This window comes from Musa acuminata, chromosome BXJ3-1 (genome assembly GCF_036884655.1).
Source record: "Musa acuminata AAA Group cultivar baxijiao chromosome BXJ3-1, Cavendish_Baxijiao_AAA, whole genome shotgun sequence".
Lineage (NCBI taxonomy): Eukaryota > Viridiplantae > Streptophyta > Magnoliopsida > Zingiberales > Musaceae > Musa > Musa acuminata.
The window spans coordinates 40,282,501-40,306,289 of NC_088349.1; the positions used below are offsets into that span (position 1 = coordinate 40,282,501).

The 23,789-nt window shown below is 38.2% G+C and overlaps 1 long non-coding RNA gene across 2 annotated transcripts; it reads right to left on the bottom strand.

Annotated features, from left to right (window-relative positions):
* Window positions 1–15,477: 15,477 nt before the first annotated feature.
* On the bottom strand, window positions 15,478–23,350 carry LOC135628451 (uncharacterized). 2 transcript variants are annotated; one of them, XR_010492864.1, is made up of 5 exons: window positions 20,961–23,350; window positions 20,229–20,303; window positions 20,104–20,150; window positions 16,515–16,769; window positions 15,478–16,440 (listed from the first exon to the last, which is right to left on the bottom strand). It is a non-coding gene; the product is annotated as an uncharacterized LOC135628451 (long non-coding RNA). The 2 variants fall into 2 exon arrangements; XR_010492863.1 differs by having other exon boundaries at window positions 15,478–16,769.
* Between the last annotated feature and the right edge of the window lie 439 nt (window positions 23,351–23,789).

A 23,789-nucleotide genomic window follows, 5' to 3' on the forward strand; every position in this document is an offset into this window, starting at 1 on the left:
ACATCTTTGAGAAATTTAGGAATTTTATTTTTTGTTCTTCCGTTGCACATATGATGTTGCCCCCAGATTTTCCCACGGTGGTATCAGAGCTAAGTTGTTTGTGCGAAAGATTGGTTTTGAACTTCGTGTGTTGTGTTTTGGAGAAACTTTTGGCATCAAAATCGTTAATATAAAAGTGAGAAAGGGAAGCAACTGTTGTTGCCCTTGCTACCCTCATAGATGGTAGTGCTGCCATCTACGTGCAGTAGGCTTGCTACCGACGGTCGGCAGCCTGCAGGGATCGGTAGCCCGCTAGCGTTTCTTGCAATCGCTAGTTGCCTGTGGGGGCCAACAACCCATAAGCAAAGGCACCGCAGGGGCAGCGGTGCTTGTGGGCTCTACGCCTACGGGCAGAATCGCCCGTAGGGGCAACAAGACCTATAAGGGTTCCCGTCCGGCAAGGCAGCATCGCCTGCGGAGGCGGCGCTACCCGCGGGGGAGCCCACCTACATGGGTGGAGCCGCTCGAAGGCACACCGCCCGCAGGCAAGGGTAGCGACCCTGTCCCCTGTCATAGAGGGTCGTCGCTAACAGGGTGGCGGTGACCACAGTAGAGGAGAGGGAGAACAGCAGTAGGGTTTTTGGGCAAAAAGATTGTTTTGCCCCTATGAATTTGAGAAATTTTAGATTTTGTCCCTTTGTCTAAGTTATGAAAATACCCCTCATAATTTAAAAAATTTCCTACATATCCTTGATTTAAAAAAATATTAATTAATTAAAAATTTTATTGATTATTATTATTATTATTATTATTATTATTATTATTATCTAGTAGTCCTACATGATGATGATGTGTATATGTGATGTATGATATGTCGACGGATGATCATGGGCTGTGAGAAGTGTGTACTTGTGATTATTATTATTGGGGCCTGTGTGTCTATGATTAAGTTGTAATTATACGAGGAGGCATAGGAGGAGCATGAAAGCAATAGCGAAACCCACGAGACAAACAATCATGATGCATGGAGATGCGTCGAGATGCCGATAGAACTAACAATGATGAGATGGACGATCACAAGGTATAGAGATACACCGCTGCACACATAGATCTTAATGTGAGTGATTAGGCCAACTGGCTCGGGCCTGATCACATTAGGTTACGGTCCATGATCATTTGGTGTGATTGCTCATGTGATGTGTGATTACTTGTACACCTACTAGATATGTATATATATTTGCATACGATGTAGATATATATTAAGTATGTATGTGTGTGACATGTCATATTAGGAGACCAAATCAAAGAAACCCCTCTCTCAATAATATTAAGTCGGTAAACTTAAAGCAATTAGATTAACCAACATGGCCTTCCATCGTTATAGGTAGGGACCGATTCTCGATATAGGTTGAGTTGGTCTAGTCCCTCGAGGCTCACCTATATTGTGATTCGCTATCTTGCCTATGATATAGAGATGTCACCAGTGACCTAAGGACATGGTATGCTTGGTCGAGTCCCTCGATGATATATCATTGAATTAAACTCATCTTGTAATGATGGTGTTGACTTAACCGATAATCATGGTTGGTCGAGTCCCTTGAGATCATGGTGGTTTAGAGGCCGAATAGGATGAGAATCACAAAAAGTTATGATCGGCAAGAGTTGCCTACCTTTTGGGCTTAGTGTGATTAATATAATCCCTCGAGGTTATACTAAGACGCTGATTGGATCTCGATCTCTACTAAAAGTTTACCGAGGACTTCTGTTTCACGTGTTGAGGGTGTTGTGTGACTTGCTAGTAAAATAGTGGGAGCATATTAAGATAGAAGTCTATATCTTGATTGTTTATTTTTCTACAAAATCTACATATTATTTATTTCTACTGCATTTTTATTTTTAGAAAAATATCGCTTTTAAATACCTTACGTAGCATACTTGATGTCAACCGCACCACTAGTCTGAATTATACGAATTGGCTCTGTAACTTGAGAATTGTTCTCACAGTGGAGAAAATCGTATACGTCTTTGATACAGTGATGCCTACGCCCGAGGAAGGGACAAGCAAAGAGACATGAGATATCGCTTTTTAGGAGTATGTCCCCAAATACTTCTGAAGAAAGGGTGAACATAGATAGGATACCCTATGCCTCAACAATAGAGTCTATCATGTATGTCATGCTATGTACCGAGTCTGATATAGCGCTGGCTTTCAGTGTCACAAGCAGGTATCAAGCGAATCCAGGCTTGGAGCATTGAAAAGCAGTAAAGTATATCTTTAAGTACTTGAGAAGGACTAAGGATCTTTTACTAGTATATGGAGATTGCTAGTCATAGGTGCCCAGCAAGCCAATCACGTGAGTGATGGCACGTATGACTTGATACATAATCTTTTTGCTTATTATATTTTGAAATATATCACTTTATAACTATTGCATATATGCACATATATATTGTAATGTCCTTGGATTTGTGCAACGGGAATCGGATCCTAATGAGATCACGAAAATGAGATCGATTCACCTTTAAACACATATCCTAAATAATCTCGATCATAGGTTACTCGAGAGGGACATCGTGATAATCGGACAGACTGGTGTACTGTATACCCATCCATATGATGGATGCAGCTGGTCTCATAGCTGCTCGTGTAGGGACACTAGGGATACAATACATGTGCTCATTGGAGATTGAGTTCATTGATTGATCCACTTACGAAATGTTGGATGGTTGATGATTCCTTATTATCAGACAACGATTTCGTAGTCCTAGTGGTATATCTGGTCCTTAGACTTGAGACATCAAGGATGTCCTGTATGAGTGCTCCACTCTTTGATACCAAACTTATAGGTTTGGTTGTCCCAGATCTAATACAACTGGTCATTGGGAGTGGTAGTCAACCTTATGAGGGCTATTGAGTGTTGATAGAGGATCATCCACTCTCGACGTCATGAGAGGAATATCCCATGTGTTCTTGATCAGACAAATCCCTGGCCAGGGTCATTCGAGTTGAGAGAGAAAGAGTTCTCCGGGAGAATCCGATTAAAGCGAGACTCAAGTAGAAACGTATGGGTCTAACAGCACCATACTCGATATACGATCTTTGGGATATTAGATGGATGAGGGACCATAGGTACACGGTAACTGAGGACAGATAGGTCCAAAGGATTGGATTCCTCTGTATTGTCTGGGGACTACGATGTGAATTATTACAGAGATAATAATTTAATGAGTTAAAAGGAGTTTTGACAGGTATGACTCACGGCCAGCTCGTTATTGGACCTAGAGGGTCACACACATATAGTAGGCATTGCGATGAGTAGAGGTTCGGATATGAGATATCCGACGGAGCCCTTGTCTTATTGGATATCTAATAAACCCCTGAATTATTGGATCCCATGGATGAGATCCAATAAGAGCCCATGAGAGATTATTGGATAAAGATCCACTAATATAAAAGGCTTGGGTTATTGGATGCAGATCCAATGCCCACTAGGGGAGGATCCGTTAGGGTTTGATAGGGGACATCTATAAATAGGAAGGATTCAGAGCCTCATATATTAGAGCCTTAGCTTGCCTCTCCTATTCTCCTTCCCCTCTCCACCTCAGAGCTGGCATGGAGTTTTGAGGAGCGTCGTCGCAGCACTGCTGTGTGGATCATCGCTAGAGAGGAGTACGCTTGACCTCCTTTACCCTCTCCTAAAGATCTGCAAAGAAACAAGGATATACGATCTCCCTAGGTAATACAATCTACTCTATACGTAGTTTTTCAGTTTCGTAGATTTTGCACACCAATCTTCGCACGACGACGAACATCTCTTTGGGAATCGGGGATTTTATTTTCTTGTTCTTCCACTACACATGTGATGTCACCCCCAAGATTTCCCAATAGTGGTATCAGAGTCAGGTTGTTCGTGTGATAGATTGGTTTTGAACTACATGTGTTGTGTTTTGGAGAAGCTTTTTGACGTCAAAATTGTTGATGCAAAAATGAAAAAGGGCAGCAATTGTTGCTGCCCTCACTACCGTCGCATATAGCACCACTGCCAACGTGTGCAGGCAGCCAGCCTGCAGCAACAGCCGCAAGGCCGCGTGCGTGCAAGCAGCCCCCTACGGCGGCGCCCGCAAGTAGGGCCGCAGGCATGGCGGCCACCTGCGCGGGCACTATGCTTGCGACCGCTACTCTCGCTTGGTGACGCGCCGCAGGGCAGCGACGCTTGTGGCCGCTGCTCCCGCGGGCAAAAACCTCGCAAGGGCGGCCGCTTGGCGAGGCAGAATCGCCCGCGGAGGGGGCGGCGCCCGCCCGCGGAAGCGGCAGCGCCCGCGGGGGCGCCCAACTGCAGGGCCAGTGCCGCCAGCGGCCGTGCCGCTTGCAGGCGAGGGTAGCGACCCCGCCCTCCGTCGCACAGCCCACCGCCGGTAGGATGGCGACAATGGTGGCAGCAGCAGCAGCAAAAGAGGGAGAGGGGCTTAGGGTTTTTGGGCCAAAAAGATAGTTTTGCCCTTGTGAATTTGAGAAATTCAAGTTTCTATCTTTTATCCAAATTACAAAAATACCCTTATGAATTCAGAAATTCCCTATATGTCCCTGATTTCATAAAATACTAATTAATTAAAAGTTTAGTTGATTATTATTTTTATCATTATCTAGTAGTCCTACATGATGATGATTATTTATACATGTGTTGTATGATGTGTGGACGGATGATCATGAACCGTGTGATGTGTGTACTTGTGATTATTATTATTGAGGTCTGCGAGCCTCCATTATATTTCTCATTTATTGTTGGGCATGCGTGCCTATGATTAAGTTGTAATCACATGAGGAGGTGCAGTGGAAGCGTGGATGCGGTAGCGGGACCCATGAGACAAACGATCGCGATGCATGAAGATGCATCGAGATGTCGACGGAACCGACGAGAACGAGATGGACGATCACAGGGCATGGAGATGCACCATTGCACACAGATCTTGATGTGAGTGATTAGGCCTAGTGGCTCGGGCCTAATCATATTAGGTTGTGGTCCATGATCATCTGGTGTGATTGCTTATACACATACTAGATATGTATATATATTTGCATGCGATGTAGATATATATTAAATATGTATATATGTGACATGTCATATTAGGAGACCAAATCATAGAAATATCTCTTTCGATAATATTAAGTCGGTAAACGTGAGGCAATTAGATTGACCCACGTGGCCTTCCATCGTTATAAGTAGGAATCGATTCCCGGTGTAGGTTGAGTTGGTCGAGTTGGTTGAGTTTGATAAAGTATCCCATCCTCCTGAGATATATGTGGGACATATTAGAGGAGAGGATGTTGAGGATATTGATCCTCAGACCTACGAGGAGGCTATTATGAGTATAGACTCTAGGAAGCCATGAATTCTGAGATGGATTCTATGTACTCCAACAAGGTTTGGAACCTAGTTGATACGCCCGAAGGTATTGTACCCATCGGTTGCAAGTGGATCTTTAAGATAAAGATCGGAGTAGATGAAAAGGTTGTCACGCCCCCCCGAATTATCACATTTAGGAGGTGTGACCCTGTCTAAAATCAATAATATGATAATTCATCATCAATTCAATCCAGGATCCAATCTAACAATTTGAGGATACTAAGAATCATTCAAAATCGATATTCACAATTCATAAACCTGTACGTTACATAAATCATAATCCACTTCACTCAGAGATTCACAAAATCTAAAGACAACTCAACTAAATATCAACCACAACACAAATCCATAATCGTAGAAATATATAAAATCATAAAAAGATAATTATTTACCATGAGTTCTTATCCTTATACAACTTAAACGTATCATTCCATAAACATGAGCGGTCCTTTAAACTTTTACAACACATAAGTATCAACATATCCTTAACATTACATCAGCAGTAAAGTATACTATACAACAAAAAAAACTATCATCCAACAAAGATTAGCTCAAAAATCTTCTAGCCTTTCACTGCTTCAACCCAATTCTAGCTTTTCAGTGCGTGACAAGCTACCCTGAAAAATTTATATAGCAACGGGGTGAGCATAAAGAGCTCAGCAAGCGACTAACGTATCCATGGCGATAGGAGAAGTTCAAGCAGACTTAGTATCAAGATAACAAAAGCAGAAATACAAGCATTTATTTGGAATCATCTCATTAGATATAAAAAAATCATAAAGGGTTACCTCATTCGAAAATAGGCATTAGACATAACAATAGGAGAAAGGAAATTGGAGCATTTCATTGGCAAAAGAAGCATTTAGACATGTATCAAATGGCACATAAAGCATTTAGGAGCATATCAAAGGTGTAAGAGTGTTTGGGAGCATAACAATGACATACGAAATACTTCAAAGTATAACAAGTGAACTGAATAATAAACACAAGCTTGTATGTCATTTTTGATGTAGCATGCATTCCTTTTTTTTTTTTATCCAAAGCATAAATATAAACTCATAAGCAAAGCTTTGGATATCATATCAACAACATAGAGGGCGTTGTGGGACCACATACATAATGTGATTCATCCATTTCTGGATGACCACCAAGCATAAGTCTCCCACGTTTGGGAGCTCCATCCACCTACGTCTGAGTGAAGTCAATGGGGCCGGTAGAGCAATCGCGGGCTCTAAGCATAACTCCTTTTACCATTTCTAGCAAAGGTTCACAATATCCCATAAGACACCATAGTACAAAAGGGTAATATGAACAATAACATTGGCACATATCAGAAGCACATGCGGAACAACGAAGATATGCATGTGCCTTTATCAAATAAGGAAATGCAAACAAAGAATTACATAATAAATTTCAAACATATAACAATTTCAGGATGAACAATACAAGAATTTCAAAAGACTAATATAAAGCTCAATTGAAGAAGAATTTAGTAGAAATCAAATTTCCAATAGGATAAAAATTGAATAGGCAAAACCTAACAAAGTTTTCAATTCTGATAGAATTTGAATGGTACATTTACTGAATTGTTTGAGTAACCAAGCATGCTCCAATTCACTAAAAATGGGTGTCATTGGAAAGCTGTATCAATCTATTTTTAGATGAACTAAAAACAGGAAGTTACAACAAATAGAGTAAAGGAAGGTTAGAATTGATCATCTCTGTTTTGCAGAATTGATAGGATCAATTTAAATAAATGTTTCAGAAGGCAAACATACTTCAAAATTTCCAAATTATATGTCAAAAGATAGATATGCGAATCTAGTTTCCAAAGAACTAAGTTTTATATAATTTAGAATTTTCACTAGAGAGTTATGAGCAATTTAGAAATAGAAGGTCAGAATTAATTATCTCTGTTTTGCAAAATTGATAGAATCAATTTAAACAAATTTTTCAAAAGGCAAACGTACTTCAAAATTTCTATATTATATGTCAAAAGAAAGATATGCAAATCTAGTTTCCAAAGAACTAAGTTTTGCATAATTCAGAATTTTTCACTAGAGAGTTATGAGCAATTTAGTAACAGAAGGTCAGAATTGATCATCTCTATTTTGCAGAATTAATATAATCAATTTAAATAGATGTTTCAGAAGGAAAACATACTTCAAAATTTTCAAATTAGGTATCAAAAGAAAGATATGCAAATCTAGTCTCAAAGAACTAAGTTTAACATAATTCATAATTTTCACTAGAGAGTTATGAGCAATTTAGTAATAGAAGGTCAAAATTCATAGTATTTGTTTTACCAAATACATGAGGTCTTTTCATTCAATTGTTTGGATAGGTAAATTTACTCCAAATCTTTCAATTTTTTTGTCAAAGAAAGCTCTATAAGTCTCCTTTCGTATGAAAGAGGTTTTTCCTCAATCCAAAATTGGTGCAAAAAGTTATGGTCACACGAGGACTGAAAGGTCAAAATCTAAAAAATTTCATATTCAACATTTGATGTATAAACGGCATAGATATCTTACATGCAGCCACAATCTCCCAATTTTCTCAAAATCAAGGTGAAAACAAGGATCAAAATTTATCTCTAAGATGGGTTAGAACACTTGCTTTAAAAAGTTTTGATTTCTAAATGTGGTGGATTTGATGCAAAGCCTTAAGCCAAGATAAAACTTCTTCTTCTTCAATTCTTTTTCTTTCTCTTCTCCTTCAATTCCTTCTTCTCTTCTCAAGTTACGTTGGCTGCAAAGTTTCCCTCAATTGTGCCTTAAATTACTTAAGTTTGGCTCATGCTAAAATAGTGAGGTGGCAAGCATGCATAGAGGTTTAGGTGTTATCTTAAGAATAAATGTAAGTGGCTCATCCTTGCTAATGACACATGTCCTCCATTTTATTTTATTTTATTTTATTTTTTATTTTTTTAGTGTGAATCTTTCACAAATCACCTTCAATTAGTGAGATTCACATTTTAGTCCCTCACAATATTTTCAATATATAAAAAAAATATTTAGTGCTAAAGAATTATTTTTAAAAAAATCATCATATTTACAAATAAATATTTATAAATTTTCAAAAAAATGAGGGGTGTTACAAAGGTAGAGACCTATAAAGCAAGGCTAGTGGCTAAGGGGTATCATCAAAGGCAAGGTGTTGACTACGACGAAACCTTCTCACCCGTAGCAATGCTGAAATCCATCAGAATTCTATTGGCTATTGCAGCACACTATGAGTATGAGATCTGGCAGATGGATGTGAAAACCGAATTCCTCAATGGGAATCTCGAGGAGGAGGTGTATATGATGCAACCTGAGGGATTCGTGTCCAAGAACTGCCCAGATAAAGTATGTAGGTTGCTTAGATCCATTTTGGACTAAAGCAAGCTTCTCGAATTTAGAACATAAGATTTGATGAGGCAATCAAATCTTATGACTTCGTTAAGAACGAAGATGAGCCTTGTGTGTACAAGAAGGTAAGTGGCAGCGCTATCACCTTTTTGGTGTTATATGTGGATGATATCCTGATCATTGGGAATGACGTAGGAATGCTATCCACAGTAATGGCTTGATTATCTAGACACTTCTCTATGAAGGACTTTGGGGAAGCATCCTATATCTTGGGGATTAGAATATATAGAGATAGATCCAAGAGGATGCTTGGCTTGTCCCAGTCTAGGTACATAGAAACCATTGTCAAAAGGTTTGGCATGAAAAATTCCAAGAGAGGTCTTATACCGATGAGACATGGGATATGATACCTTATGCCTCAGCAATAGGGTCTATCATGTATGTCATGCTCTGTACTAGGCCTGATATAGCGCATGCTCTGAGTGTCACGAGCAGGTATCAGGCGGATCCAGGCTTGGAGCACTGGAAAGCAGTAAAGTGTATCCTTAAGTACTTGAGAAGGTTTACTAGTATATGGAGGTAATAGCCTTAAGGTTAAAGGCTACACAGACTCAAGTTTTCAGTCTGATGTCGATGATAGTAAGTCGAATTCGGGGTGAAGAAGTTTGTCATAGATTTGGGAGTCGTGCCGAGTAGCGAGGAGTCGATCTCCTTATATTGCGACAACAATGGGGCGATTGCTCAAACGAAGGAACCTAGGTCTCATCAGAAATCTAAGCATGTTCTGAGGAGGTTCCACCTTATCAAAGAGATTGTAACCCGAGGAGATGTAGCAGTGGAAAGAGTTCCATCCGAAGATAACATTGCAGATCCACTGACAAAGCCGTTGTCTCATATTGTCTTTGAGCGTCACAGGGGTCTGATGGGGATCAGACACATAGGTGATTGGCTTTAGGTCAAGTGAGAGATTGCTAGTCATAGATGCCCAGCAAGCCAATCACGTGAGTGATGGCACATGTGACTTGATACAGAATATTTTTGCTTATTATATTTTGTCATATATCACTTTATAACTATTGCATATATGCACATATATATTGTGATGTCCTTGGATTTATGCAATGGGAATCGGATCGTGATGAGATCACGAAAATAAGATCGATTCACCTTTAAACACATATCCTAAATAATCCCGGTCATAGGTTACTCGAGAGGGATATCATGATAACCAGACAAACTGGTGTGCTGTATACCCGTCCATATGATGGATGCAGCTGGTTTCATAGCTGCTCGTGTAGGGACATTAGGATACAGTACAGGTGCTCATTGGAGAATGAATTCACTAATTGATCCGCTTACGGAATGCTGGATGGTTGATGATGCCTTATTGTCATACAGCGATTCCGTAGTCCTAGTGGTATATCTGGTTCTTAGACTTGAGACACCAAGGATGTCCTGTATGAGTGCTCCACTCTTTGATACCAGTCTTATAGGTTTGGCTGTCCCAGATCTAGTACAGCTGGTCAGTGGGAGTGGTAATCAACCTTACAAGGGCTATTGAGTGTCGATAGAGGATCATCAACTCTCGGCGTCATGAGAGGAATATCCCATGTGTTCTTGCTCAGACAAATCCCTGGCCAGGGTCATTCGGGTTAAGAGGGAAAGAGTTCTCCAGGAGAATCCGATTAGAGCGAGACTCGAGTAGAAACCGTATGAGTCTGACAGCACTATGCTCGATATATAGTCTCTGGGATATTAGATGGATGAGGGACTATAGGTACACGGTAACTAAGAACAAACTGGTCTAAAGGATTGGATTCCCCTATATCGTCTAGGGACTACAGCGTAGTGGCATAGTACGTCCGTAGTCGATGAGTTGAGTGAATTATTACAAAGATAATAATTCACTGAGTTAGAAGGAGTTCTGACAGGTATGACTCACGGCCAGCTCGATATTGGGCATAGAGGGTCACACACATATGGTAGGCATTGCGATGAATAGAGGTTCGGATATGAGATATCCGATGGAGCTCTTGTCTTATTGGATATCCAATAAGCCCCTGAATTATTGAATCCCATGGACGAGATCCAATAAGAGCCCATGAGAGATTATTGGATAGAGATCCACTAATCTAAAAGGCTTGGGTTATTGGATGCAGATCCAATACCCACTAGGGGAGGATCCATTAGGGTTTGACAGGGGACCTCTATAAATAGGAGGGATTCAGAGCCTCATAGGCTAGAGCCTTAGCTTGCCTCTCCTATTCTCCTTCCCCTCTCCACCTCAGAGCAGGCATGGAGTTTTGAGGAGCGTCGTCGCAGCCCTGCTGTGTGGATCACCACTAGAGAGGAGGACGCTTGACCTCCTTCACCCTCTCCTAAATATCTGCAAGGAAACAAGGATATACGATCTCCCTAGGTAACACAATCTACTCTATATGTAGTTTTTCAGTTTCGTGGATTTTGCGCACCAATCTTTGCACGACGATGAACATCTCTTTGGGAATCAGGGATTTTGTCTTCTTGTTCTTCCGCTGCGGATGTGATGTCGCCCCCAAGATTTCTCAACAGAGATGGTAGCCTCAAGGTTGAAGGCTACATGGACTCGAGTTTCCAATCTGATGTCGATGATAGCAAGTCAAATTCGGGATATGTGTACACCCTGAATGGAGGAGCAATGTGCTGGAAGAGTTCCAAGCAAGATACTACAACTGACTCGACCATAGAGGCGGAGTACATTACCGCAACAAAGGCAGCAACGGAGAGAGTCTGGATGAAGAAGTTCGTCACAGATTTGGGAGTTGTGCCAAGCAGCGAGGAGCTGATTCCCTTATATTGTGAGAATAACAGAGTAATTGCTCAAACGAAGGAACTCAGGTATCATCAGAAGTATTCTGAGGATGTTCCAACTTATTAAATAGATCGTGGCCCGAGGAGATATAGTAGTGGAAAGAGTTCCATTCGAAGATAACATCATAGATCCATTGATAAAGTCATTGTCTCATATTATCTTTGAGCGTCACAGGGGTTTGATGGGGACACATAGATGATTTGCTTTAGGTCAAGCGGGAGATTGCTAGTCATAGGTGCTCTGCAAGCCAATCATGTGAGTGATGGCACGTGTAACTTGACACACAGTCATTTTGCTTATTATTATTATTTGATATTTTATCACTTTATATTGCTTGTTATATATATATATATATATATATATCTATGCAATGAGAATCGGATCGTGATGAGGTCACGATAATGAAACCGATTCACCTTTAAACACATACCCTAAATAATCCCGGTCAAAGGTAACTCGAGAGGGACATCGAGATAACTAGACAGACTGGTGTGCTATATACCCATCTATATGATGGATGTAACTAGTCTTATAACTGCTCATGTGGGACACCAGGGATACAATATATGTGCTCATTGGAGAAGGAGTTTACTAATTGATCTGCTTATGAAATGCTAGATGGTTGATGATGCCTTATAGTCAGATAGTAATTATATAGTCTTAGTGGTATATCTGGTCATTAGAATTGAGACATCAAGAATGTCTTATATAAGTACTTCACTCTTTGATACTAGACTTATAAGTCTGGAGGTTCCAGATCTAGCACAGCCGGTCATCGAGAGTGGTATCCAAACTTTCGAGGACTATTGAGTGTTAATAGAGGATCATCCGATCTTAGTGTCATGAGAGGAATATTCAATGTGTTCTTGCTTAAACAAATCCCTGGCTAGGGTTATTCGGATTGAGAAAGAAAGAGTTCTCTGGGAGAATCCGATTAGAGCAAGACTCAAGTAGAAACTATATGGGTTTGACAATACTATGCTCGATATATGGACTCTAGGATATTAGATGAATTAGAGACTATAGGTATATGATAACTGAGGATTGATAGGTCCAATTGATTGGATTCCCCTGTATCGTTTAGGGACTGCAACATAGTGGCCTAGTACGTCCGTAGTCGATGAGTCGAGAGAATTATTATCGATATAATAATTCACTAAGCGAAAAGGAGTTCTAACAAGTATAACTCACGACCAGCTCGATATTGGGCCTAGAGGGTCACACACATATGATAGGCATTGCGATGAGTAGAGGTTCAAATATAAGATATCTACCGGAGCCCCTATCTTATTAGATATCCAATAAGCCCCTGAATTATTGAATCATATGGATGAGATCCAATAAGAGAAAGATTATTGGATAGAGATCCAATAAGAGAGATTATTGGATAGAGATCCACTAATCTAAGAAGCTTGGGTAGTTGGATTGAGATCCAATACCCAATATGGTAGGATCCAATAGGGTTAAGTTGATAGGGGACCTCTATAAATAGGAGAGAACTAATGGTTCGTAGGCTAGAGCCTCTTTGGGTTGTCATCTTCTATTCTCCTTTCCCCTTCTCCTCCTCAAATAACAAGCCTGAAGATTTGAGGAGTATCGTTGCAGCCTTGCTATGTGGATCACTGTTAGAGAAGAGGGCGTTTGACTTCCTTCATCCTCTCCTACAGATTTGTAGGGATTCAAGGATATACGATCTCCCTAGGTAACACAATCTTTAATATATGCAGTTTTAAGTTTCGAGAATTTTGTGCACTAATCTTCACACGACAACAAACATATATTTGAGAAATTTGGAGATTTTATTTTCTATTCTTTCGTTGCGCATGTGATGTCGCCCCCGAGATTTCCCCACATTGGTCTGAGAGAACAAGTCGCCTTGCCCGTGGGATGTCCCAACGTGACCCCTCCAATGCTTAAGTTAGAGGGATGGGGGAAGAGAGAGTTAATAGTATTTATAAAAGTATAGTGTTCACTCGCTTGCCCCTGTTTAGCCTAGATTTGGTTTTTATACCTGGGCACCTGATAGCAAGGATAAGGATTGGTGAGGGTGCCCCCTACCTTGCTTGTTAGGGGACATTAATGGAGGCAACATACCGATGTGTTATCTCGAGGTCGACATTAACATTGGGCGATCGGGAGGGTGGTCACTATCTAACCTTTTAGTCACTTTGAGTCACACAAGGAGTGATCCCTCCTTTAGTCATCTGAACGGGAGGTGTTAGGGAGGTGAACCATGCCATCAATCATTAATGCGAGGGCGTGGCCATTTCTTCAATTGTGGTGTCAGCCAAGAGTGGGTCTTATGAGCTTTCTTTGGGAAGTCGGGACAAAGGGATCATGGGTTGATCCCCTGTTGATGGCTGCAAAGAGTTGATGGGGGTTCCCATACTTTTACTTAGGTGGCCTCCTCAGTTCGGATGGTGGGATGAATTGGTGGTGCTAGTACTTTCTCTCTCACTTAGTATGCTTATATAATCAATTCAAGTGTATATTAGTAGTATCCTCCATATGCTATGATATTTGAAACTATAAATTTAAATCTTGATCAAAAACTAGTATCAATAATCTACTAGTCTAATATGATCATATATTGAGCAGTACACAGACCTGTACCACCTAGTTTCATCCAAAAGGATCGTATATAAATAATACAGATCAATGTTAGACCATGTTTGGAACCATGTATTTAGGTAGACGTAAGGTCCTACAAAATAATATATGTAAAGATAAGGACTCATATAAAATAATAAAATAAATAATGCTTTAGCTCAAAATTCGTGTCCAGAACTAACTCATCATATTTGTCTCTTTCAGAAAATCTAATTTATGAGCCCAGGTTCCTTCAAACACTTTCAGGTATCAAAATAATATCCTCGGTAGGAGAATAAAGACATGCACTTGCCATAATATGGAATGAAAGTCTTGTTAAATGACCCACTTCCATTGAATTGGTAACTTTGCCCATTTCTTGAAGGATGGTATAAGTGGCTACAAGAAAGGATTGTAGTTGAGCTTTTTCTATACATAGGATAAAGGCTAGTAACAACACCAATGCATATGTTCACTACAGCATTGAAGGGTCAAATGATGCTACTACCATCACTCTATCCCTTGTCTTTGTAACTCAAATGGAAACTACTTATTCAGGAAGAGCCCCTAGTAACCGAGAGCAAACCAAAATTTGTTTAACCATGTTAGATAGTTCATTCACACCATTGTAGCTACGTAGGTCAATAATTCTCTCAAGATGATGCAATGCAACATATGACTGTTTTGGTTTTGAATGACCCAACATTATATAGAATAAACCCACCAATAAAGTCTCATTATCAGTTTACCGCTAAGGTTATCAATGCTCCTTTCATGATAGCCATTTATCAGTCTACAAATACTATGAAATTTTTGGTGCATTACAATAGAAAATTAAAATTATAGAACATAGAGAAAAAACCATAGGAGAAAGTAATGTTCTCAAGCAACTTGAATAGAAAATCAAGCATAGCAGATGCCACTTGCCAATAAAGAGATATCAAGATGTGAGCTTCCCTGGACATTTTATTAACCAATGCTTGCATGTGCTCAACAATAATCGATTTAAGCACACAAAAAATAATAGCCTTGGCATTTCTAACGACATGACATATCAAAGGAATAGTATTTTTTGTAACACGAAGATGGTTCAGATAATGACCACAAACAAAGGTCAACAAACTAGAAGAGGATATCTAGAACAACAATATTGCATGGAAGAGAGTTTAGTTGCATACCAACAACTTCCAAAATTATTTCTCCAAACTCACCAAACTGTTTTCTCATATTTGGGAATAACATATGCAGGTGAGGAGAAAATACTTGAAATGATAGTTTAGCATCTGACTGATGGATATGAATATGCAGATTAAAAATTCTTTTACTAAATTATCGGTAAGTGCTAACTCATCCGCAAAATTTGATAAAAAAATGATAAAATTTGTGAAAGATCAGAGGTAATAAACATGTGTCCCTTCAAGTATTGCTTTGCATTTCAAGATACTGACATCCATCCTAAAAATCTAGAAAATGGACATATGCAACTTGAAAATCTGGATATTTTCTGCATCCACGATAAATGTGGAATAAAGTTCTGTAGATGAAACCAGCACTTTTGATGCCAATGGGATATGTCCGTTCATCATTTCCAGAAGATGTTATTATTAATCTTTCAAGAAGTGCCCAGCACCTTTGCGGCCCATGTAACTTTTCCATTTCAAGCTGTATGTTGCTTGCTTTCAGTTGGGTGTACAAAGTTGTAATTTGTCCACTAAGATTTGCAGCTGACTGCAGTATAATGTCATTAACATTCTCTACAGAACAGGATAACTCAGTTGCAGAATGCAGTAGAAAGAGGGGAGACTCTGAAGGAGGATTACAAAGTGACAAAGCAATGGTTGATTCTGCCTAATCAATGTTGCCACATCAGCTGATTCAATGTCGACTTGTGATATTTCCAAAGCCTGCTGATTACCTTCAAAATAATATGTACAAGGTTTCCCAAGAGCCAAAATTCTCCCAGATTCAAGGTCCAGTTTAGCAGAAGCAGAATTTGTAGAACAGTTATATCTCTTTAACTTTCAAGATAAGCTATTGTCTCCAGATTGACATTACATCTCTTAAGGTCTTCATAAAACACCACTAATCCATTTTTATTCTTGAATTTGGATCCAATGATTTTCATCTGATTCATAAGCTCTGAATTGCATCCATATGAAATCGATTATAAAGAATGAGTTGACATAACATTCTGCAGCCAAGAGTATGGCTTCTATTGCAGCTTCATGGCTTTCTGGGGTTATGTCATGCTGGGAACACAAATCAGCTGCCAAACGTTCAAATTGAGTAATCAGCAAAGAAACCAATATTCTGAAAGTTGTTATTTGAAATCTTATTCACCTCTGAAACACCACAACCGAAATTCAATCTGATCCAGTCCCCCGTAAAATAATTGGAAACACTTTTCAGAACAATTTTTGACAGATCTCTAGGCGCAAACTACAGATTAGCATCTTGGAGTACATCTTTTCTTGTGGTAGCTTTAGACGCATCAATCTTTCTCTTTGCTTCATCTGGATTACTGGATGTGCTAGAAGCCCCATGAGAACATATCACAAAGTCAGAAGAAACAGCTAAAGACTCTTGATCAGCCACCTTAGGAAATGAACATTTGTAAAGGTCAATATCTAAAGGAAATGACATATGTGACCCCAAAACAAAAAGGAGTACAAGTATATTGTCAGCTAAATGAAAACCAAGTAATGTAACAACCAACAAGGTGCATTTGATAAGATTCTTTTTGTTGCAGGGAAAAAAAAACAAAAACTAATTTCTTCTTTTTTGACTCTCACATCTTTTTAAACTACAGTCTTCACCGATCACTTCATTCTCTCTCTTTGCATCTCCAAAAATAAGCACTATAAAGTATAAACTATAAAGATGTTAAAGTTTTTTTTATTTTTCCTATGATATTATCATATACTGTTACAGTAGACCTTGGTGCAATAGATCCACATCTCCATTCAGATTCTACAAAAGGAAGAATGGCATGCCTTCATAATGCAGTACATATAACATTGAATGCAATACAACAGTTCTTCTATTTCTCCAAGTGTATATCATAAGCAGAAGTTGTATTCTTTGTTCCAGTAATCACAAGATCAAGGAAGGGTTCTAGCATCTCCAAAAGAAATAGAAACCTATGTTCAAATTCCTACACGGATGGTAAAAGCATCATCTATCTGACTGGAAAGAGTAAGCAAAATTATGCTTGATACTTCAATAGGTCAAACCTTATATTTTGACAGTACATCATCCATATGCCCAGACAAGGCCAGCAAGATATATTTCAAAGCAAGGATTGAAATACCATATCATACCGGTGTTTCGAGGTTGGTTCGGTATGGTACGATATGGCATACCAAGCGGTACACCTAATTTAGGTGTAATGGAATTTAGGATAATACAAATATGAGAAAAAAAAAGTTTGAGATAGTTTAAGAGAGTGAGAATAAAATGGAGTGAAATAGGAGAGAAGAAGGGTTTAAAAACATGAGAAAGGGTCAAAATCGACCGTTACCGAGCTGTGCCAGGCGATAACGGATAATCCGCATACCGATAACCTGTCGGACTGGTACGTACCGCCCGTACCGAACGGTACCATTCAAATTGTATACCTTGCTTCAAAGCAACATAAGCATGACTAGCAGATTATGAAAACACCTGGTAGAGACATTATGAACAAACTCAACCAAACATGAAGCATGAAAATAAGTGCATAATCTGTCATACGAAAGTGTATCAAGATTTTTTTTCCTTTTCTTGAATTTTTATTCAGGAGGAAGTGGATAGAATTTGGATAATAACTGGGGCATTGTGACAAAATTCACAGTTTCTTGAGCACACACAGATGAAAGATGGATGTCACATATAGGGTTCATGAACTAAAAAGTACTAAATGATAATGACTAGAACTAAAGGACTTGCAGGATTTGAATAAACCAACCATAGCTAATTCCAAATTCACAGGTAGGATCCTTATTGTTTCATGCATAAAAAAGCTGCATGAAAAAAATCTTATCCTACATAAGAAACATGATCCACCATAAGTAAATAACAGGAAATGCTCTTTTCGTCAAATGTGCCTGCAGAAAATGTGACACTAAAAATATTCCATTGTAGGTTCTTAGAAGTTAGAATATATGGTTCCATAAAGAAACTGTTTTATTGTACCTTAAAAACAATCAGGAGCTAAAACTTCATTAGTCTTAGAAACAACATACTGAAAGTGTGCAAGAGAGCTGTCACATGCATGTTGGTAGCTGCAATGTGTGGAACTCACAAAGAGACATTTTCATACTAAAACCTGTTGCTAGATACATGCCACAGAAACAAGGTATTGCATCGGGACCCAACTGATTTTTTTTTGACCAATTGTGCATATCCAAAAAAAACCTGATGAAATCAGTAAAAAATTAAGATCATAATGCAATAAGTATCAGTAAGATCTTAGTACCTAATCAAATGCAAGGTCCTTGGCCAGTCTATAAATTATAATATGTGATACAACTTATTATCCTATTTTGTAATCTTGATAAAATCAGCTCTGCGAAATCATAGAGTCAAGATGTATCCTGGACATAACTGTTAGAGAAATTGGATAATAACTGGGGCATTGTGATGAAATTCATAATTTCTTGAGCATACACAGATGAAAGATGGATGTCACATACAGGGTTCATGAACTAAAAAGTACTAAATGACAGTAACTAGAACTAAAGGACTTGCATTCACAGGATTTGAAGTGTATATTTTAAGTGTATATTGGTATCTAAGAAACATGTAAAAAATAATCTGCTACCCATTAAGAAATATATAGCTTTCCAAGCCACAATAGTAGTTATATTGGTCCATAAAAGTCCCATAAGAGTTGAGCACAACACTCCAAAGAACTCTGTACAAGGCTGTGTCATAGTTGTATCATCAGAACACTCAAAACAGTAGGTTCTTTATTGGCACTCTAGAAAAAAAGGAAAACTACAATCCAACAGACAAAATTTTCAGTTTCACAATAACTGCTATCATGATCATGATCAAATTCAAGAGATCAAGGTTTTATTCAAGTGTACAAATGACTGATATTGTTGGAATCTTCACAATAAGGTAATAGATGGATCACAAAATAACATCTATGATAGGTCATAGAAAGTGTTTTTTTAGTTCATCAGGATGGACATGTCAGTACAATACATGCCGATCAGCACGGTTTAAACATATAGCTGGAACAAGCCTTGTGCTTGATTGTGTGTTCAAGGACATCCTTGGTATAAAACCAAACACCATGCTAGTATTATACTAGCATGACATAGTTCGACAATCATCAACCACTGCTGGCAAACTTGAAATATTATCATACATCATCAAATGGTGAAACTAATTGCCATCTGAACAATCATCATCAAATATTATACCACAGCAGAACAAATTGCCTCTGAACTTCATAGTCTTTGTTATGCTAGGACTATGATGTTCAAATCAAATAACATTTTTCTCAAAATGAGAAGATTATTTCACAAGAAAATTAATGATTGATAATTTTGATCGTCCACAATAAATCACAATGTATTGACCACAAAAAAGGTCAGATCTGCACCAAGAAATGATCAAGTACTCATCAAACATAGATAGTTTTAATTGCTTATGTTAGATAATTCACCAAACATTATTTATATATTTTCATGATGAATAGGTTAATTATGACGAATCATGATTTATATACATCTACCTATTCTAACATTAAATAAATACCAAATTTTGTCACATTAAATAGTAAACATTATACATTGATACATGCCCATATCCATCATATCAATATCTTGCACTTGTATCCATGACTTCATAACCAACCAACCAACCAAACGAGCATTCATTATAATAAAGAATTAAGCCTTCATAACAGTAATAAAAACAAGAAGAATGATGAAATTACTTGAATAACACCAAGAGGTCCTCCGAAAGTTCAATTGCAAGATCAACCTGAAAAAGGGTCGATGCAGTTACAAAAATACAAGTTGTTGACTTAATATGTAGACTTATTATGGGAAAAGATGAAACCTTTGCAGTAATTGTATATATCCATGGTGATAATGGTCCAAAGCATAAATCAATCAATACACATGCTGCTTTTGCCTGAAGATTGAAAAATAAATGCTTACTTAGAAAGCCAAAAAGTAAGTTGTCTATTCATAATTAAACTTGGTATGAAACCAACAAACACGAGATGATAAGAATGAAGACAGATAGCCCGCACAAGCATTAAGAAGATGACAATGACATTATTATTATCTGCAACAACAGATTAATATGAATTGTTGAGACTTTTGATAAGAATACAAATGCATGTAACGTATATCACCCAGATGCATCACTGCTGAACCTGAGAGAGAGCATGCTGGACAGAAGGATGTTTCCACAAAGAAAAACTATCATCAACTTGATTTAGGAGGCTAATTGGAGGAAGACGTGCCATCAAATGAAAGGAAATCAGAATCCATCCAAATTAATTAATATATAAACTAGTAAAAGGTGTTAAAAGTTTTAACTTAAAACAGAGACCTTTCACCTGGAAGCAGTGCTTGTATAAGTGGTAATAGGGACCAAAAATTTGAATTACTGTTAGCCAATTTACAGAACAGGAGAGGCTATCTATTCATTATAAAAGAATGTAAACACTCGACAATTTAGTTACAGAAGCAGACTCCTGGTGGCTAAAAGTTATTCCAATAGGAAAAAACAGGATAATTAGTTTAAAAAACATTATAGGGTAGGTGATCATTTAGAACATACTTGTGAAGCACATCCAAATAAGACATGAGGACTGCCTTCTTCCGCTGCAGATATATCCAAGACATTCAAATAAGAAGCATCCCAATAATCTTCAGTTCATTTGAATTCTTCCCCAAACAAGCTCAAGTAATCAGTAGGTTGCATGTGCCTGGTTACTTCAGTTTTAACAATTTCATCAAATATTGAAGACAGACCCAACTATTCAAGTACAAAATTGTCAAATCAGATTGTAAATTGATTTGATAAGAAACCATATCCATTCACATAATATGCATGAAAAAATAATTTAATTAACATTAGTTTCTTCATAAACTTATTGTGGAATCCTCTAAACTAAGAAAGAACACTTTTGAACACGTGGAAAGCCAAAAAGCAAAAGAATTTCTATTAAGTAATATGGAACACATCATCTATAATTATTTCAATGTTTGACACAAAATATTACAGAACAAAATGCAAAGAAGAAACAGAAGAACATCTGTAACTAACAATGTGGAGACTTGTCCTTGTAAATGGCAGTCCAAATCCTTTGAGAAATGGACCTGCATAGCCATTGTGTCTCTCACAATTCAATTGGAGATTCATATATGTCATTGCAGCTGCCAATAAAAAGTTAAAAAAAAAATTGACCATCAAGTTTTAGTTCACAAAGTCAAATAGAGTGGAGTAGTTTATCTCATCATGTTCCAAGGATTGTCAATCTTGATCCAACCAATTTAGAATGGTACCACCCGGTACGGGCGATACGTACCGATCCGACGACATACCGGTACGCGAACCGCCCGCTACCAGACAGAACATGCTAGAGTGCTACAATGCTACAGTAAGAGGAAGAAATATTTAAAACCGCTCGGTAATAGTGATACAGTGCTCCAATGGTCAAATTGACCATTGGAACCCTTTCTAATGGTATTTAAACCCTTCTTCTCCTTTATTTCACTCCATTACATTCTCATACTCTCTTAAACTATCTCAAACTCTTTTTTTCTCACATTTGTGCTCTCCTAAACTCTACAAAACAACGATTTGTGAATTGAATCGAGGCTAATTTAGGAAGATTAAAAGGAAGAACTTTCTAATCAAGAGGTATGTTTACATAAGGATAATCCGTACTGAACTGAAATACGAACCTTGCATAAGATATTCTTCAAAGCCTGAAAAAAATATGTGATACTATTTTTACCTAATTTACATTGATTTTACTAAACTTATGCTATTACTATATTTATTTCTAACATAAAAATCCTATCCTAACTTTTTTTTTTTTTTTTTAGGTATTTTCGGAGGGTCTTACACCTAAATTAGGTGTACTGCTTGGTACACCCTAGCGAACCGCTCGGTATACGATACTGTACCATACCGAGCCAACCTCGAAATACTAATACGGTATGGTATTGCATACCTTGATCCAACCTATAAAATTTCACCATTAAGAACCTTATCCACATGCTGTGGTTTCCCATCCTAACAATTATCATCCACAGAAAGCATACTTGTTGGTTTCTTAGATGAGTAACTTACATTATGGACAATGATAGTTCATGATATATAAGTTACACAGTCCCGATATTTGCATGTTAGTCCATAAAAGAAGTCACTTAAATCAAGGATTGAAATTTTGTACCATACCAAAATTTCAAGACTTATTCGATACGGTATGATACTATATACCGAGTGGTATATTTTGGTATACCGCTGTGTGTGTGTGTGTGTGTATATATATATATATATATATATATATATAGGTAAACCGCACAGTTTACCTCTATGCGGGGCGACGTCGTAGATAAAAAAAAAATTACATCTAAAAAACAAAAATATTGCGATGATGCCCGAGGCGACATTGCCCAAGAAGAGAAGAAAAAAAAAATCTTCGCTTCTCTCCGCCCCACAAGCCGATGCCTCTTCTCCCGCGCACAGATGAGAAGTCGTCGACAGACGAGGAGGAGAGAGGTGACATCCAGGTTCTACCTTTTTTTCCTATTTCTTTCTTCGTCTTCTCCCTCTTCTTTCTTCTCCCTCGATCACCGTCGATAATAACACCTCAATCGATAACGATAATGCCTTAATTGATGGTACCGCTCGGTAGCGGGCGGTCCGTGTACTGGTCTATTGACGGACCGGTATGTACCACCCGGTACGAGCAGTATCATTCGGTATTGCAGACCTTGATTTAAAGAACTAATGGGCACTTTAAATGTTAGAATTAGGAACAGAAAACTCTATTTCTCATAATAACTGGAGAGGTCAATATATGTTGCATCAATTTATTGTGACGGACTAGTCTTACCATGAAACAATTAGGATCATGCTTATGAGTACTAACATATTTTCAACACTGGCTTTTTATGGCCTTAAGCAACCCTCCACCTTTTTCATTCGGGCTTGGGACCGACATTGGCGGTGTTAGAAACATTGGTACTCATAACAAGAAATCAAGTAAAGAAACTAATTTTCTTTGAGAAAGATCAAAATTGAAACACCTAGAAGGAATTTAAAAGTGACAATTGTAGATCCGAAAAATAAATATACTTCTGTCTAATTAGACAACAAAGAGGCCTTTGAATCATGGCACAACTCGTTTTTTTAAACCTAACAATGAGAAACATTTTTTTGCCAACACATAAAAACATAAGAAAGTTTGTTTTCTCTATGGCTGTGATTTTGGTGGAAAAAGGGGGAAATTAAGCATAGCCATCTCTGAACATATCACTAACCTATGACACAACGACTTCCAATGCAGAAAATCCTAGAGAAAATGAAGTTCTTGATTGAGGCATTCACATCAACATAATAACTCTACTAGATTGAACATGTTTCATCTTGTTT